Source organism: Felis catus, chromosome X (genome assembly GCF_018350175.1).
Source record: "Felis catus isolate Fca126 chromosome X, F.catus_Fca126_mat1.0, whole genome shotgun sequence".
NCBI lineage: Eukaryota > Metazoa > Chordata > Mammalia > Carnivora > Felidae > Felis > Felis catus.
This window is the reverse complement of record NC_058386.1, coordinates 110,270,724-110,289,410: the sequence shown is the minus strand read 5'-3', so window position 1 is coordinate 110,289,410 and position 18,687 is coordinate 110,270,724. Positions and strand designations below refer to the sequence as shown.

General features: G+C 48.4%; 1 long non-coding RNA gene across 1 annotated transcript; it reads left to right on the top strand.

Moving 5' to 3' along the window:
* Positions 1 to 11,461: 11,461 nt before the first annotated feature.
* LOC123383495 lies at positions 11,462 to 13,790 on the top strand. The gene is made up of 3 exons (XR_006593249.1): positions 11,462 to 11,891; positions 12,407 to 12,503; positions 12,604 to 13,790. It is a non-coding gene; the product is annotated as an uncharacterized LOC123383495 (long non-coding RNA).
* Positions 13,791 to 18,687: the final 4,897 nt, after the last annotated feature.

The window sequence follows — 18,687 nt, the reverse complement described above, 5'->3', positions numbered from 1 at the left end:
TTAGCTTTTAGCCTCAGCATGACCACAAGTTTTAAAGCATGAAGGGATCACGTGCTTTTCTTTGAGCTGTTAGTTATTCTGACTTTTTGGGTGTGTGTGTGTGTGTGTGTGTGTGTGTGTGAAATGCTTTGTTCTTCAGCTTTTTTTTTTTTTTTTGATTGTCTCGGTATTTTGGCTGATGATTACACTTTTTTTTCCAAAAGAAAAAAAGACAAAAATAAATTACTTCATGCGTCAAAATGTCTTCATTTTTAAAATAGCCTATATCTTGTTCTTAATTTTACCTTGCGTTAGGCAGGTACTGAGATGGAATAAATTATTTTCGCCAGTTGGGAACCTGATCCAGACATTCTATATGTTGCAAGCCTTTAAAAAAAGTTAAGAACAAGAAAATATCCTGGTAAAGCAATCTCAAAATACCTTATTCCGGGTATTGTTCTGGCTTTAAAGGGAAGGAGGGCTGGGAGGAGGGGTAGGAGTTGGGGGGGGGCGAGTAGGAAGACTCTGGGAGGATGTCTTGTTTAATGAACTGTTTAAAACTTTTGGAAAATTTGAAGCTAGTGAAGTCCCTCAATATGGTACTTCCATTTGAAAGCCTCTACTTAAACATTTCACTTTTGGGGAGCTACTCTTCTGCTTGTTCTCTTTTAATAGGATGATTTCATCTTTTCCGACTCTCTTCTGCGTCTCAACCCAGACACATAGAGCCGGAACGCCAAATTAAGACTTTTGATGATAATGAGATTTATTTGGGAACATTTTCCCAAATCAGGGTAATGGGTCTTTTTGTGTGGATGGTGAAGAGGATGAGGATATGTTTACTCATTGACCGGGAGCTCTGGCTGCAGCTGCAGGACACAATTAATTATGCTAATAGTTTGTGAGGAGCGGATGTAACTCCCCCACCCCCCTTTTTTCGGGGGGGGGGGGAGGGGAGTTTGGCAAAAAGGGAAGGAGACGCCCTGGGGTCGGATCACATGATATTATCTTCGCGCCACTTTCGCAAAAACCCTTTTTTTACTCCAGGTTTTGCTCGAGCTCAAAGGTACTGTTCTTATCTTGTTTTAATACAATGTTTCTTAAAGTCGGGTTTAAGCTCTCTTCCCTCCCCCTCCTCTTCTTTGCACGGCCAGCGGTTACCATTAAAGGTCGAAAGTTGCATTGCAGTCGGTGCCATCACACAGGAGGGATCTGGTTGGGTGGTAAACTTCGGGCTGCGTAGTTTCCAGAAAGTATCAGACGCCCCAAGGTGGGCTGCAAGGTCCGTTTGCGCGTTTTATGAAAAGAGGAGAAAGCCCACCTGTAGCGGTGACTCCTGCTGGGGAAATGAGTGTGTCTTGCGTCGCGTCCTCCGCTGACTCCCCAGGGGCGCTGGCCTTTCAGGTTGGACTCCCATCTCGGGCTAGGGGCGGGAGAGCCAGGCTTTGTAATCGGCTTGCCTGAGCTACTACTGTGCACCAGGTTGAGAGTCACATGGCGCCCTTGTCCTCTTCTGGGCTTTGGGCTGCCACAGTCTCCCGCGGTAACAATAGTGGGGAGGGAGGGATCCGGCTTCATTTGGCATCCCGCTCCCTCCTTACCCCCGCTCGCCTTCCAGTGCCTTCCTCCCCAGACCCCCGCTCACTGCCCCCTCCGATTTGTAACTCCTCTCCCGCACTATCCCCTGCCCCCCAAACTCTCTCCCGCGCCCGTGCCCGCCTGCGACGTGGAGGAGATCTAGTCTGACTATTGCATTTTGCCCAGTGCTCAAAGCCTGGCACGCACCATTCCATGTTTATTGTGCTTGTGAAACGGAGACCTCGTCTTACTTTTCACACAGTGTGCTTGGGCTTTGGCCTTTAAGTAGTCCGCCCTCAATTGGTTCTCATTAGCCGCGGAATGAGAAGAGAAAGCAAGATAATTGCACCGTATCTTCCTTGCATTCGTGCGTGTACTCGGTGGCAGCTACTGTTAGCGATGCCTGCCAGGAAACCCTGATTTAGTGGCGGAGGGGGGGCGCCTGGCAGAGGCGAACCCTCCTAACAGTAGCACAAGGTGCCAGAGGTTAAAACTTTCACATGTGCCCACGGTGGAAATGCCGTGGATGTGTTTCTTTCCTCCTCGGGCCTTCGGAACACTTTCAGTCTAGCGGCGAGGCGGCGCGCATGCGCGCGCCGGGTGGGGGACACCCCGGTCCCACGGCTCCGTGGGCCTCGTCGTCTGTCTCCGGTGGGGGGATGGGGCGAGCGCCGCCGGAGCGGACGGGGTGGTGGCGAGCGCGCCACCCTGGGCTCGGCGCCAGTGGCACCGGCTCCGGCCCGGGCGCTCCTTTAATTAAAGCCTGGAGCTCGGGGCGGAGAGGGGAAAATGCCGGCTGCGCCCGGCCCGTGGGTAACTGCGATTCGGTGGGGTTTGCGCTGTGGCGGGGTGGGGGTTCCGTTTCCTAATTCCTGTGCGGCCGGGTGGGCGGGGGCGGGCTTTTTTCCCTGGGCTATTAAAGGCGGAGGGGCGGGCTTTTCCCAGGGATATAGCTTCGGACGGAGGGCCGAGGGGACGGAGCGCTCCTCAAGTGGTGGCCGCCGGGCCAGTGGCCCGCGCCGTCGGGACGGGGGCGCTCGGGTGAGGCGTGCGCTCGCGGCCCCGAGGAGTGGCCCGGACGCGTCTGCCGGCTCCTCTTCCTCCCCGGGTTCGGCGGGAGGCTGCGCTCGCCCCGGCCCCCACGGCGCTCGGGCGGCGTGTCGCGCGGGCGCCCGGAGCGGCCGGGCCGGCGCGGGGTCGCCGCGCGTGCCACCTGCGAGGGCCGGGCGCGGGCAGAAGCGGGGACCTCCGTGGGGGCAGCCGGGAGCGGGGAGAGTTGACTGCCGGGTGGGAGGGGACCGGGTGGGGGGGGACAGAGCGGGCGGGACTTGAGAAAAGCAAAGTAGCAGAGCGCAGTTGAGGGGTAGCGGGGAGCGCGCGGGAAGCGGGGGGGCCCCCCTCTCTCCTCCGTCGCTGACCTTTAGGCTCCCGGAGGACCTGGGGGGGGGGCGCAGGCTGAGGGGGTGCACGTGGAGGGAGAAAAGGACTCCCCTCCCCCTTGGCTTCTCTCCCACCAACCCGGGAATGGAGGGGGAGGGAGGCGTGGGCTTGGCGCGTTTTTGGTGCTTTGAATGGAGAACTCCGTTTCCCATGATGCTTTGTTTCTTTCTCTTTAATCTCGGCGGCGGCGGCTGCAGCACGAGGACGGGAGCGCGTGGTGCGAGCAGCTGGAGCACACCCTGGGCGCGGGCGCTGCGGGCCTTCAAACCGGGCCCTTAGGTGAGCGTGTGCGACACGCGGGAAGGGGCCCGGGGGTCCGCGGAGGCGCGTGTGGACGGTGTTGCGGGCTTCGCCTTCTCTTTACAATTCGAAGAGCTCGCAGTGGCCCCCCGGCGTGCGCGATGTATACCAGATGACCGGTTAATTCCAGAAAGGTACTAAGTGTGCAGGGCGCGCTCTGGGACCCTCGTGGGGCTCAGTTTTGCCAAGTAGAGTCGGCAGATACCATGCATTAGGAGACCAGTCGGGAGTAGTTGTTCTTTTGGTTTTTTTTTAAAACGGAGACGAAATAACTTTGTGGGAGTAGAAACTCAGTTTAAGAGGGAAAAGGCTACTCCCCCCCCCGCCCCGTATTCACTTGAGCCTTCCTCGCCTATAGGAAATTGATTTTAGATTTAAATGTAATTAAAATGAATCCGTTGAGCTTTCAACACCAGATTCATGGTACATGAGGTACCATTTCGGAAGCCCTACATGGAAAATGCCCTCATTAGGTAAACCTATTACAAATTTGGGTCTCTGAATTTTTCCTTTTTTGACAAAACCTCACTCATCGTGGGAGAGGTGGGGCAACCTTCCTTGCTGCACGTTCTTAGGCAAAATAAGCACTTGAAAATGGGCGAAGGTTTTCTTATGGACGATAATGACATGAAGGAGAGGAGAGCTAATCTGCCTTCTTTGGGTTTAATGGAGAAAATGGGTCCATAAATGTTTAAACAGAACAAGAGCCCTTTGAAATAGATCAAAATGTGACATCTCGGGGCCATCTGTGCATTATGTGAAGAGCACGGAAGGCTAGGTTTCTTAAAGCAGCTCTAAAATTTCTCTCATTTTCTATTAATGGGGTGGGGGCAGGGAATATGCATTTAATCTAACAGTCACACTTTGTATAGAGGCCCTACCTCCAGAAGCAAATCCCCGATTTTTACACGCATCTTGCTGTGGATACGCCTCTTCTAAAATCAGGGAGGATATAATGGGCCCGCAGATGTTTTCTTAAATGGTGAGGGAAAGTCCACAATCCGCTCACACTGAAGAATCGGACTTCTGAAATTGCCAGTGTCTTTTGTGTTCGACTCCGTGTGAATAATTCAGATTATTAATATGTCTCAGGATTTGGCCGCAAGTCCCAATACCTAGCTGGGACGCTCGGAGCCCAAGAAAAGCTTGTCCCGGGAATCTTAGCCAGGAGTTCCTTGCTCGGTGACTAATTTTTTTGTGTTCTTTGTTTTTGTGTTTTGTGTTTGTTTTTGAACTAGGTGAGTCTGAATAGATCTGTGAGGACGGGAAAGAAGAGCTCGCCGAAGACCATTTTGCTCCAGGAATAGGCCTTGGCCATGTAAAAGTGCTTACAGTGCAGGTAGCTTTTTGAGATCTACTGCAATGCAAGCACTTCTTACATTACCATGGTGATTTAATCAATGACCACTGAGCACTGTAGTTTGTGCACCATTAAGTTGTGGATGCTTTTGAGCTGTTCCTCATAATGTGTGTCTTGTGTTAAGGTGCATCTAGTGCAGTTAGTGTAACAACTCAGAATCTACTGCCCTAAATGCCCCTTCCGGCACAGGCTGCCTCATACTCCGCATTAAAAAGTATGCCTTGAGTAGTCACTTGACCCGGACAGGTTCCAAAAGGTTTGTTCTTTGTTGTTTCATCGCTCGTTGGGAGCCAGACGGTGGGGACTGTGTGCAGCATACAGTTGTGTCCCAGGGAGAAGATCGGGTCCTTGCGGTACCAAAGTGCTCATAGTGCAGGTAGTTTTGGCTTTACTCTACTGTAGTGTGGGCACTTCCAGTACTCTTGGATCATGAATCTCTCGGTGATGGAGAGAATATTGAAAGACTCTGCCACTTACGGTTAGTTTTGCAGGTTTGCATTTCAGCGGATATATGTATGTATAGCTGTGCAAATCCATGCAAAACTGATTGTGATCCTGTGTGCTGTCTACGGCTTTGGGACTCTACACATGCCTCTCTAGCCTTCGTGCCCATTCATCCGTGGGTGGGGATTTGTGGCATTACTTGTGTTCTATATAAAGTATTGCACTTGTCCCGGCCTGTGGAAGAAAGGAGGATTTTATCGTCTTCTCATTTTCGGTTGTAAAGGCTGTATGTTCCGATATTTGGTAATTGAAAAATGACCTGTTTTGCTGTTGTCGGGTGGATCACGATGCAATTTTGATTAGTATAATAGGAGAAAAATTGCACGGTATCCATCTGTAAACCGCAGGACCTTTGTTGACGACAGTCTGCATAAGTACTGAAGTAAGATGGTAAAATCCTTTCTCGAGTTACTGCTACTGACAAATGTTTGGGAATGCATCTCGGGTTTTCGTTGTTTTTTTTTTTTTAAAAACAATATTAAGATTTTTAAATAAAATGTTTGCAATTATAAAGTGTGTGTTTTGGCAGTTTGGCGAATGATCAGATTGTTACAAGCTTGCAAAATAAATGAGATTTTAAAATCTGCAAAATTGGATTCTTTTTTTTTTTAAAGCTTAACAGTGCTGGAGGATTAAAAAAAAAAATCTCGTGATGGTGGTGGTTCTGGTTCTGGTGGCGGGCCTAAGGGAAAAGTTAGGCATAGCTGCTTTTCAAGTTGCATCTACAGAAAGAACCAAGACCCCTAATTTTGGGAATTTGACTGTGCTGACAGATTTCGGATGAAATGTGCTCATTTTGAAAGCACGTGTGCTTATCCATATGAGGGGGTGCAAAGTCGTGAACCAATGGGATGCCTGCCCTTGAGCTGGGCACGCTTGACATCTGACTGGAGGGAAGAGTGAACTTGTCAAACAGGGTTTGGGATTCTGATGAAGGCCACTGGATGGGGAGCTACTGCCTTTGCTTTGGAGGCTAGTATGTGTTGGAAACCCGGATGCGAGCCTGTTGTTAGCTTTGGGGCTCAGGGGCTCTGTGGGGTGACTAACCTTGAGCAGAAATGACTCACGCCTTGCTGGTTAGCTGTCTGAGACCTCTCAAGGTAGAAAGAGTGAATATTGACGAACCACACGGTCCTCAATGTAGTCGGCCAGTTGCCACCTAGATCAGGCAGTTTGGATGGTCTGGTGGTTCTCAGACTCTAGCACGTGTTAAAACACGGATGACCACAGATGACCAGTCCTTCCGGGGTAGCTTCAACAGGTCTGGGATCTAAGGATCCGCATTGCTAACCTAGGTGCCGACGCGGCCGGCCCGGAGACCGCACTTGGAGAACCACTGCTTAAAAAGAGTCCGAGACCTCCGCTTCCAGGGCAAATGAAGTTAGCAAAGGCGGTTGCCTGCACATTAATTTCATGTTCAATCTTTGGTTCTCAGCAGCAAGATGCTGGCAAAGTAAAGAGGGTCTAGGTATGTATCGTTCCTGCTGCTGTGGAATTTGGATTTTCAAACCCTTCAGCGGTCCAATGTAATCCGTAAAAGGGGCTCTTGCTGAATTGCACTTTGGCCTTGAGCTAGCTGCCTAGGTCTTCCGTTTTCTCACTAGGGGAAGCAGTGATAACGTTGGCCTACCTCGAGGATCTGCAGGTTAAGTACGTTCTCTGGCGCTGGTGGTTGGGGGGATGGATTTTAATTCTGAGTGATGAAGTGAAATCTTAATGAAAAGAGACTTTCGGTAGTAAAGTCTGTCTTCCAGTATTAAGTATGTGTGTGTGATTTTTTTAAAGTGACTAATGCTTGAGGCAATTATACAAGCATAAAGAACTCTACAGATATTTCCTGTGCTGTCTAATGCTTACTACTTTGTTGGTGCCTAATCATAGTTAAGTTTGATGTGGCAGCAAAGCAAAGGTCTCCCTCCCCTCTCATAAAGTAGCTCAGTAAAAGAGGGGATTAAAGCTTATTTGTTATAATCCTTAACACCACCAAACCTCCGCTTTAATAATACAAGTTTATTGTCTCTAGTGGTTCACTGGGCATGTGTGGAGGGGCCGTGTTCTAAGGCTTAGGGGTAGGCCAGTCCCCCTGTTAGAGTCCCTGTTCCTTCGACTAAAGTCAGGGCTGAGCTGGATGATTCTGGGGCCCCCTCTGGCTTTGAAAGTTCTGATCTGTCCTTGTTAAAGTTACATGTCTCAAATCTAAAAGTGCTTTGCACCTAATCCACTTGTTTAGCAATTTGGGGGAAAGTGGTACTTGAAATCATTAGTTGTGGGCAAAATTAGTAATATATTCAGATACCATGCATAGCTTACTCATTTCTAAAGAATTGCAGTAAGTTCAGTAAGTAATGCTACCAAGTATATTTTCTGTCTTTGCTTCAGAGGGTAGTTTAATATCTTACGGTTTTTCAAGGTCATCAGTGTGGACATTAATTTTCCCTAGACAGAAGACTTGATGTGGCATAGGTTTAATTAGCCCAAACATATGTTGACTTGGAAGTTGCTTTTTTGGCAATCCTCGCTTATTTTAGCTTTGAAACAAGGGACAAATAGGAAAATAGCTAATGCTAAAATTTTAGCTAAAGCGCAGGAAGAAGTGACTTGCTCAAGGTTTTGGTAAGAGAAGCTTGCAAGCAGGGGTCAGCGCCCAGGTTGGGATTGGGAGTGTGGCTGGATCAGGAAGTGCTTCCCAGGGGAGCAGGCCCGAGGGGAGCCAAGACAAGCAAGAAGGCCAAAGAAGGGTCTTTATTAGGAGGAGAGTTGTTTATGCAAAGAGCTAAGGAGGAGGTCAGATCAAGGCTCCTCCGGAGAACTGCACTTGGTTCAGAATGTCTGGCGTGTGTGAGGGGACAGGTAGATTAGGAGCAAATCACGGAGCCTTGTTCTGAATAGAAAGGGAAGTCACTTAAAAGTCCTAAGCAGAAAAGTGACAGAAGCCAAATTTGCCCATTTAAGAAGATCACTCTGACAGCAATGTCAGAGTCTGGCTTGGTGAGCGCTGAGCCTGAAGCCAGCTAGGAGGCTCTTTTACAGATGGGACCTGAAGATTCGAATCGGGACAGCAGTAGCAGGATAAGACAGAGAGGCAGCTTTCTCCTTCACAGATAGATTTAATACGATTCCAACCAATATCTCGGAGGGATAGTTTCCAAACTTCACAATGCCTCTGAAGTTCATCTGTAAGAATAAATATGGAGGGACGGTCAAGAAAATAGGGTGGAAAAAAGGAATCCTGAAGTGGATGGAACTTGCATTAACAGATATGAAAACATAAAGCAACATTTTAGAAGCGATGCCAGTATAGAAATAGATGTCTGTTGTTGAGGTTTCTATCCTGATCCACTGATCAAAGTACGTATAAGTATTTAGATGATCACTAAGGTATCATTTCAAATTGTGAAGGGGCACGAGAGACCTTTCCCGGGGTTATGGAAATATTCTCTACCTGCACACAGGTTTGGTTTCCATGGGTTGTATGATTTGTCAAAACTCACCAAAGGGTACACCTAAGAGTCACGCATTTCACTATATGTTCGTTTTACCTAAAAACCAAATTAAACATTGAATTTACCTAGAAACCAAACTAAATACTGAAGTTAATAGCTAATAGTTAACGATACGCATGTGAAAGCATGTAGGGATGAATGCTTATTTTGAAACTTACTTTGAAGGGCATACAAAATTAAGATGGGCTGATTGATGGATAGATATAGGCTTAAGTCACTAGAGCAAGCTGTTAACAGTAGTAGAACCTAGGTGATCGGGAACAGGTCTTTTAGTTTTTATGTTTGGGAATTTTTATAATGAAATGAGAAAAGTATAGTTGGCAGAAGGAAGAATCCAGATCATTGTAATCACGACTGGTATTTACTGAGTGCTCACTCTGTGCCAGGCACTGTGCTGGTGCTTCGTGTAAAGTGTATCTTTTAATGCACACAGTAACCTATGAGGTGAGACAATTCTATCCTCTCTATCGTACAGGTGAAGAAACTGAGGCCCATAAAGGTGAAGTGACCTGCCCAAAGTGACACAGTCCACAAGAAGCTAGCGTCCAGGCTGTACATGGAATCAGATAGAAACGTGGGATAATCTTGCTAGTAGTTGATCTAAATTAGACTGTGGTAGCACCCGGAGTAACCTAACCCCCAGGCCCACACACTTTATGCCTCCTCCTTGCAGTCCTTCTGGGTTGGCTCCCAAACTTCTGGCAAGCCCAACTGAGATACAGAGGTGGTCGGTAGAGGCTTGTGGGAAGTGATGTGGTACGCTGGAGGTGACGGAGAGAGATGATGAGTTTGCTGTTGTAGATGCGGATTTAAGATGTCTTTGAGACATCCTGGGAGAGATGGGGACAGTAGGTGCTAGAGCTGAGGACATAGATCTGATTCTGGGTGGCTGTTGAAGCATTGGCAGTGAGAAGACCACAGAGTGCCCCGGGACAGAACCTCGTTTCAAGAGCAGATGAATAAAGGGTATTCAGCCAAGCTGAGGGTAGAAGAGAGCCCGAGAAACTGGTGTCATTGAGCTCAACGTTTGTCGAGTGTCCCAATTTCCTGTCAGTTTCACTTCACGAGTATCTGCTGTTGTGTTGGTAGATGCCTGGCCATTTCTATACCCAAGTACCTTTATACAGCCTATCTTCTGTAGGAAAATATGAGAAAATCTCCTTGTGAGTTTTAGTCACCATATCTAAGGGTGAATACTTTTTTTGTTGTTAAAGATTTTACTTTCAGGTAATCTCTACATCCCACCTGGGGCTTGAACTTAAAACCCTGAGATCAAGAATTGCATGTTGTACCAACCGAGTCAGCCAGGCGCCCCCGCTAATGGTGAATATTTTTAACAAGACAAAGGAAATGAAGTTCACTTTGGGAACCATAAAATCGTTTCTGTTCATGGTGAAGTGGGGGCTCTTCTGTATTACTCCCGGAATTCCTCCTGTTCTCCAAGATTTTTCCAGCCTTAGATTACTTTGACTACGTGCCAGAGCACTTCTAATGTTTTAGGAGCACCAAGTTGCCAAACTGCATCTGTTTTATAGTGACTCCTGTTCTTTTGTTGCCTTGAGTGATTTATGTAGAATTGTGCTTAAAGGGACAATCTGGTTTAAACAGCATATTGTATATGTTGGAGGTCTGGGATGGTTTCTCGACTGACTTGTCAGAAGCAGTTATAATTACTGTCTATGACACTGGTTCTTAAAGGAAATCAGATTTGATTTTAGTACAGTCATTCGACGAAGGCTTAAGCATCTCTAATTGGTTCAAATTGTTTTGGCCACCAAACCAGAGATATTACTAGATGTATTTCTAGGAGCTGCTCAAAAGCATTGAGTGGGGGCAATGGGTGTTCCAGCCATTGCTTCTAATTTATTTCAAGCATACCCCATGGTTTTCTGTGTTGAAAACTTTGAAAACAGCCATAGTTTAGGTTAATGCTGAAGTATGTTATTTTAATTTTGACAGAGCTCTTAAATTTTACGGTTAGGACTGACTGTATTGAATATAGTTGGAAATGAGTGTACCTGTTGGGAGGTAAAAACATATCTTCAGTAATTTTTTTAAAGGCAACTTCAGGGGTGCCTGGGTGGCTCAGTCAGTTGAGTGTCCGACTCTTGATTTTGGCTCAGGTCATGATCCCAGGGTCGTGGGATTGAGCTCTGCATCAGGCTCCGTGCTCAGCACGGAGATTCTCTTTCTCCCTCTGCCCCTCTCCCCTGCTCTCTCTAAAATTAAAAAAAAAAAAAAAGATAAAATTAAAGACAAAAACTTCATAATGCCTTTAGTGTTTTAGGTGCTGATTTATGTTATACCGTGGTTGATTCAGATAAAATTCAAGTTAAGAGATTTATGATCTTTAATATTAATAATTGGAAGCAGTATTTGAATAAATAGTGCTTCTTGAACATGAAAAATATCTTAAATCAGAACGAAGAATATTGTTTTTGCTCCATCAAGTTGACCAACTCTCACTTCCTTTAAAAAAGGTTTGACTGCCTTACTGGGGTGTGTGTGTGTGTGTGTGTGTGTGTGTGTGTGTGTGTTTAAAGTGTGGTCAGATGAGGTTCCACCAAGCAACCTTAGGGTTGGCCTCTCATATGATAATCTCTATCTTAGATCTTAGTACAGATACTTAAAGATAGTGAATGTCAACCACAATTCATCACGTTATTGTTGACAAAATCAGCATCGTTCTATCGATGTGTGTGTGTGTGTGTGTGTGTGTGTGTGTGTGTGTGTGTCTTGTGATGGGATGACCAGTCAGTAGGGGTTTTAGTTCTGCGGAATTGATTTTTTAATCATCACCCCAGGCCACCACTGGTTTAAGCAAGAAAAGAGTGGCAAAGGTGTACATAGCCTTGAATTCTGGTCTGAGCTTGCTAGCAGCTTTGCTATGTGACCTTGGGTGTGAAAATTAAACTGCCCTGGCCCCTTACTTGTAAGTGGGGCAAATCGCAGCACTCTTTCCTACCACAGGTTTGTTTCCCTGTTCCACCCTAAGGAGAAATTTAGGTGCCAGATCCCTGGGCAGTACAAAGATCCGGTGGTAGTTATTTCCCATAACTTATGGCTGAAGGTTAAATTGGGGATAGGGAAGTCTAGCTGGAGCCAATTTGGAGAATTAGAGGGCATTAATTTGCTGCTTTGACATCTGATTATCTCAGCCGAAGGCTTCTCCAGATTTCATGAGGAGGAGATCCGAAATTGAAGCCATCTTGGTTCAATCCCAAAGTGTAAGTAGGTATACTTTTTGCTGATTTGGGGGTGACTTCATTTGCCCACTAAATCCCTGGCTTCTTGAACTGATTAAGTAGCTAAATAACTGCCAAAGCAGATTGTGTGACCTTGAGTCATTTTCAGGAGAACACTGCTCGAGCCAGAAGGGGAAAGGAATGAACGTTTATAGAGTGCTTCCTATATGCTAGATGTTTCACGCATATCATCTGGTTGCATCATCACAAGAGTGCCGGCAGGCAGGGGCTGTGCCCACCGAGGCTCAGAACAGTTGCCTATTGTAATTTTTAACACTTACTGCAACTTGGTCAAGGTCACAAATCTAGTCAAATAATAGATTGGCTTAATTGTTACTTCTTGAGAGAAACTTTATTTGATCACTCTGTGGAGAGTGGATCCCACCCCCCCCCCCCACTCCCCGCATACCATTTCTCTCATAGTGTTTACTGGGACGCTTATTTCAATTGATAGTTATTTGTTTGTTTGCTTGTCTCTTGCCTGTTTTCCCAACTAGAATGTAGGCTTCATAGGACAGGGACTACCCCAATATCAGCCTTGGTCGCCACTGTCTCCAGAACCCCACTCGGTGACTGGCACATCATGGACACTCCGTAAGTATTCGTTTGGTGAATAAGAGGATGCATGAATAAAAACGCTTGTCTGACATGCTTTTTTCTTTCCATTATGGAACACTGACTTCCATGTTTATAGATGGAAAAGCTGAGACTCAGAGATGTTAAAGAACTTGTCCAGGAGGCCTGATACAGGTGAGGCCCCAAAGGCCGGTCGCGGTCCAAAGTCCTGTGATGATGGCAACTCACACTTGTCTGCAGTTGCTTGTACTTGAGTTTGCTATAGAACCATCACACAAGCAGCACAAAGGAGCTGGGATCAAAGACGTAAGTGAGGGAGTGGATGCAGTCCCCAGTGGCTAACTAGCTTCTTGCAGAAGTCTGGGGGTCAAGGCGGCCCTCCAGTGGTGACGAGCCTGCCTGGCGGGAAGAGCCTGGAGCAGGGCTTACAACCTTCTGTCATATTCTGCTGGGAGTGGCCACCTCCTGCCTACAGCGGAGGAACGTGGGCCATTGGCTTAACCTCTCCGTGACTCAGTCTCCTTACCTATAGATTGAAAGTAAGAAGTGTTTTATGAAGATTAAATGAGTTAATATCCATGACGTACTTAGGATAGTGTCCGACGCATAGTAAGTGATAATATTAGGGCTTGTTAAATAAGATAAGTACAAATGCGAATAAAATAAAGTACAAAGAAAGAGAGTTGCGGGTGGGGTGGCTTGACTCATCTTTGTTTTCGAATGTTTACTTTTGAGGAATCTCTAGGCCCAGTGTGGAGCTCAAACTCACAAGGCCGACATCGAGAGTAACGTGCTCTCCCGACCGAGCCGGCCAAGCACCCCTGGCTTGACCCATCTTTTAATGCCTTCATTTTGGGTCCCTAATTGTCAATTGGGATTTTCCCCTCAATGAGAATGTATCCCTGATTTTATCATTCTCCTCACGGGTTTTCCTTGTAAGGCCAAAATCAACTTTACAGAAACATACTTCATAGTCAGCTTTATTACAACAAAGAGGTTTCTTCGGCCTCTTACACCGGAAAGGTTCAAAGGGGCCCAGGGAGCCCAGGGGTTAAATTAGAACATCTTGAGAGAGAACAGAGGAAAGCTAGAATTATGTGCTTCAACAGGTGTTTTATGATGGAAACTCATTAAACTACAGGAACACGTGAAAATAATACCGTGCGCTTGTGTGATACTTTTCACTTTTTCCTTCAGAGTACTTTCATGTCTAGAATTTCATTTGTTCTCAGAAGGTCTGCGTGTGGTAGGGAGAGCAGGTATTCTCATTAGACCTAAGAAGAAACTGAGCCCCGCCAGGTTAAATTTATCCCGCCAACATTTCTGGAGCCCTTACAACGTGTGAGGCATCTGTGATACGAAGATGGATGCAACGTAGTACCTGCCTTTCATTAAACCGACTCTCGAAGTAAAGTATATGAAACACTGTTGAGTGGCGTACAGGGGATGGGAGGGGCATAGCGATCGCGTGTGTGCCCACATGTGTGCGTGCGTGCGCGTGCGTGTGTGCACGCGCGTGCGTGTGTGGGGAAGGAAACCAGAGACGGCTGCACAGGGGTGCGCCTCGGCTTTGGTTGTAAACAGCCGTGGGCTGCTAAGTCCTGAACAATGGGCTCTCTAGGGAAAACAAAGCCCCGGCCGAAGGCGTTTGCGGAGTCGTGCCGTAAACACTCGCACCGCAGCCGGCTTCAGGCTGCCGGCGCGGTGTCGGTTGAGGGTGCGGTCCGGCAGAGAGGCACACGGGCCCGTCCTCGCAGCGTGTTTCCGCCCCACAGACACAATGGGCACGCACGGCCTCGGAAACACGGGTAATAGTAGAGTGCGCTAAAGTGACTAGGGAGTGATGCGCTTCGAGGACGTGTTATCTTCCCTTTTCGCGTGGCTTGCCTAATCGGAAGTGAATCTAATTGTCGATCACGGCCACGTTTAACAACCGGTTCACCACGTTTGCGGCTCCCGGTCGGCTCTTGCGAGCCTGCGGTCGGAGTCCGGCGCTCCACCGGCAAAGAAGGAGTTGCCGGGTCAGCGATGGGGGAAGGACAATTTCGGGGGAGGCAGTCACGGGCGCATGCCACAGCCTGGTGCGTTCATGAAACCGCGTGTGGTTTGCCGAGCGTTCTTGGAAACGGGTTTACCGTGGCGCTAAAATGAATTTTAAGCCTCGGGGCCCCTCGCTTGTGGGGCCTCTACCCCCAGAGAGCCCCTTACCTAATTTTGTATTCCTTTTCTTTTTTTTTTTTCCACGTTTTTATTTATTTTTGGGACAGAGAGAGACAGAGCATGAACGGGGGAGGGGCAGAGAGAGAGGGAGACACAGAATCGGAAACAGGCTCCAGGCTCTGAGCCATCAGCCCAGAGCCCGACGCGGGGCTCGAACTCACGGACCGCGAGATCGTGACCTGGCTGACGTCGGACGCTTAACCGACTGCGCCACCCAGGCGCCCCGATGTTTATTATTTTTGAGAGAAACAGAGACCGAGAGCAAGCAGGGGAGGGGCAGAGAGAGAGGGAGACACAGAATCGGAAACAGGCTCCAGGCTCCGAGCCATCAGCCCAGAGCCTGACGCGGGGCTCGAACTCACGGACTGCGAGATCGTGACCTGGCTGAAGTCGGACGCTTAACCGACTGAGCCACCCAGGTGCCCCTGTATTCCTTTTCTTAAAGAGGCCCCATCGAATGGTATGAGCCTCGGATGCCAAAGATCTTTAAATCGACCCCCGGGTGCCCGATTGAAGAAGGAACGGAGCCGGAGATCCGAGGTTATTGAGGATAATGGAGAATCTTTTATGTCACACAAGGAAGTGGACCCCATCGCATAGGCACAGAGGGAAGCGATCCGGGCCGGTCTCTGCTTTGCTGGCATCATCTCTGGCGCGTGTGGAGAATGGGCGGGGGGTCCGGAGCAAGTATGTGCAGGTCAGTTCGAAGAAGGCTCTGGCAGCAGTCCAGGTAGAGTCATGGTGGTAGAGATGGAGAGAGGTGGATGGATTCAGAAGATATTTGTGAGGTAACGTCAGCAGGACTTGGCCACGGATTATGTCACGTGGGGAGGGCCAGTGAGGAACAAGGCGTGAGAATAGCTGTCTGGGTTCTGGCGCAGGTACCGGGGGAGATGGTTCCACCAAGCAGGGCAGAGCCCCACAAGTAAGGTATATAAAACTAGGGTGCCTGGCTGGCTCAATCGGTAGAGCATGCAAATCTGGATCTTGGGCTCGTGAGTTCGAGCCTCACGCTGGGGGTAGAGTTTACTTAAAAAACACACACACAACAAAAACCACAAGTACAAAACCCACAGAAGGCTCTCATGAATGGATGATGGGCTTTTCGGTCAGTCAGACTTGCGTTCAACTCGCAGCCCTGACGCTTGTAGCAGAACGAGAAACGGGGTAAGTTGTTTAAACTGAGCTGCAGTTTCCTCGTCTCTGAAACCTGAGAGTCACTATGGAGAGTAACTTAGGTCTGGAAACTAGGGCTCACCCAATGGGAAGAAGACGAAGTACGGGGTGGGGAAGAAAACGAGTTCAGTTGTGTTGGATTTGAAGTGCGCGGCGGACATCCAAGTGGAGATATGCAGTGTGGAGACGGAGCCCCGGAGATACTGACATTAAGAGGCAGTGGAAGAAAGAACGTCCAGCGAAGGAGATTGTAAATGAGTGGCTGCAAAGATAGGAAGAGGACTAGGAGGTGGTGACGCCGGGGACATCACTGCGGACCGTCTTCGCACCACGGCCTCACAGCAAATTACTTCCAACCCTGTTCACTTTGACCCCCACCCCTCAATTCCCACTGTCTTTTTTTCCAGATCCCTATCTTTACCGTTGAGCGTAGTGTCCGCGGTCCATCCATTCAACATCTGTCATACCATACCCTTGCCTCCCTTGTCCTGTCCCGACGCCGCGCCTGTTGTGCAAAATCCCGACTCTGGATCAATACACCAGCCCCCTTTCCTCTGCCTCGACACTTGAGTGGCTGGCCACTGCCAGAGAACGTGACACGGCCGGGTGGACACTGGTGTCATCGTGATCTCACAAAAGTCCACAGCGCTGCATCCTGATTCTTCCAATTCGTTTTCCAGCACTGGCCTGAGAGAGCGGCTGGGTGTTCCCGTAACCTCCAGGAAGGGCGCTGAAGGTTGCCGAGAAGGGGAGGAAGCTGGCAGATGGGGCAAAGTGCGCGGGTAGGGCTTCCTTGCATTCGGGGCATGGCTGTAAGGCTGGAAGCTAGATAACGGTCTTTCCTCAGTGGAGCGCTGTGGAGGAGGGACGACGGCTGGGATCCAGTGAACGATACACTCACACCAGAGGCTGATGGGCCTCGAGGCTCACGGAGCTGCAGCCTCGGGGCCCCTCGTCTGCACAAGTGAGTTCGAAGGCCCGCACTTCATTTTGTCTTTTTCAACGTTTTTTTTTTTTTTTTTTTTTTTTGGGACAGAGAGAGACAGAGCATGAACGGGGGAGGGGCAGAGAGAGAGGGAGACACAGAATGGGAAACAGGCTCCAGGCTCCGAGCCATCAGCCCAGAGCCTGACGCGGGGCTCGAACTCCCGGACCGCGAGATCGTGACCTGGCTGAAGTCGGACGCTTAACCGACTGCGCCACCCAGGCGCCCCTTCATTTTGTATTCACAACGGTGTGTGCTTTTTGCCCAAGAGGCTCTCCAGATTGTGTAAACCAGGCCTCATCAAACCTGGATCCACCTCCGATCGCTCACCGGCCCAAACAGCTGCTTCCCACTGCAGCCGCAAGGCTGTGTCAGCCTGTTGCAGCTGAGATGCCACCCCAGGAGGAAGGATGATGGAAAACTCCCGCAATGACAGTTTTCTTACTTATTGAAGTGACGTGTCCTTTAGTTTTTAATAGGCAAAAAATGTGGATCATCTTCAGTTCAACAGACACCAAAGGGTACATAGCAAAAGACGAGTCTCGTTTCTTGTGTATTCTTTCAGAAGTATCATATGTATTCTTTGGTTTTGCTTTTCTTTTTTTTTTCTAGAGAGAGAGAGGTTGAGCGGGGTAGAGGAGCAGGGAGGGAGGGAGGGGGGAGAGAGGAGAGAGAGAGAGAGAGAGAGAGAGAGAGAGAGAGAGAGAGATGGAATGAATCTTAAACAGGCTCCACGCTCCGCATGGGGCCAACACGGCCCGATCCCGCAACCCTGGGATTGTGATGTGAGCCGAACTCAAGAGTCAGACGCTCAACCGACTGAGCCGTTCGGGTGTGCCTGCTTTTCCTTTTTTAACATAATTCATAACGTGCTGTACCCACCGTTAGTCACCTTGTTTTTGCATTTTACAGTGTGTTTGGGAATTAATTCCATTTCGATCCCCAAAGAGCTACCACATTCTTTTTAACAGCTGAAGGCTGTTTCATCATGAGGATGGACCATAATTTATTTAACCAATCCCCTATGACAGACATTTAGGCTGCTTGCAGTCTTTTGCTATTGTTATCACAAACGCTATTGACTGAATTGAAAATTGATTATGGCTTGAGATAGAGGCTGAAGTCTCACTGAAATAAGAAGTCACGTGTTGCACACGACGGAACACAAATAGCTTACAAATTGTACTCTTTACTGTACTTACCTTAAAGTGTTACGAGGTTTAAGGTAGATCATATCTATAAAGGACTTAGTACATAGAATGTTCTTCACAAATGTTAGTTCCTATCCCTTTTCCTAGGGCTCACAGAATGAGATGTCTCTGTTCCTTTCCACTGCAAATCCCTCCATCTGTGTCCCATGTCCCCATCTCTCCTATACCCTCGTTAACCTTGATCTATCAACCGGGTCCTCTGTCTCCCTTCCTACTGACCCCTTTCTCTAGCTATAGACGTCATCTTGTCTCTCCCACCCTAAATAAAACCACCCTTTGTATTTCTTAGGATCTGGGTTCTGCTGTGAGTGACAGAGACCCAACCTAACGATAGCCTAAACGAACTCAACGTTTATGTCTCCTGTGAAGGCCGTGAGGTGGGCAATCCAAGGTTGATGTGGCAGCTCTACGGTCATCAGGGATTCGGGCTCTGTCCGGCTTCTCTGCCATCCCCGGAATGTGACCCTCTTCCCCAGGTTCCAAGATGAAGCACAAGCCGTTGTACCCACATTCCAAGCGACAAAATGGAGGAAGAGGTAAGAGGCGAAGGGCGTATATCAGCCCTCTTTTAAGGAAATGTGCTCCGTGCTGTCACACGGCATTTCCGCGC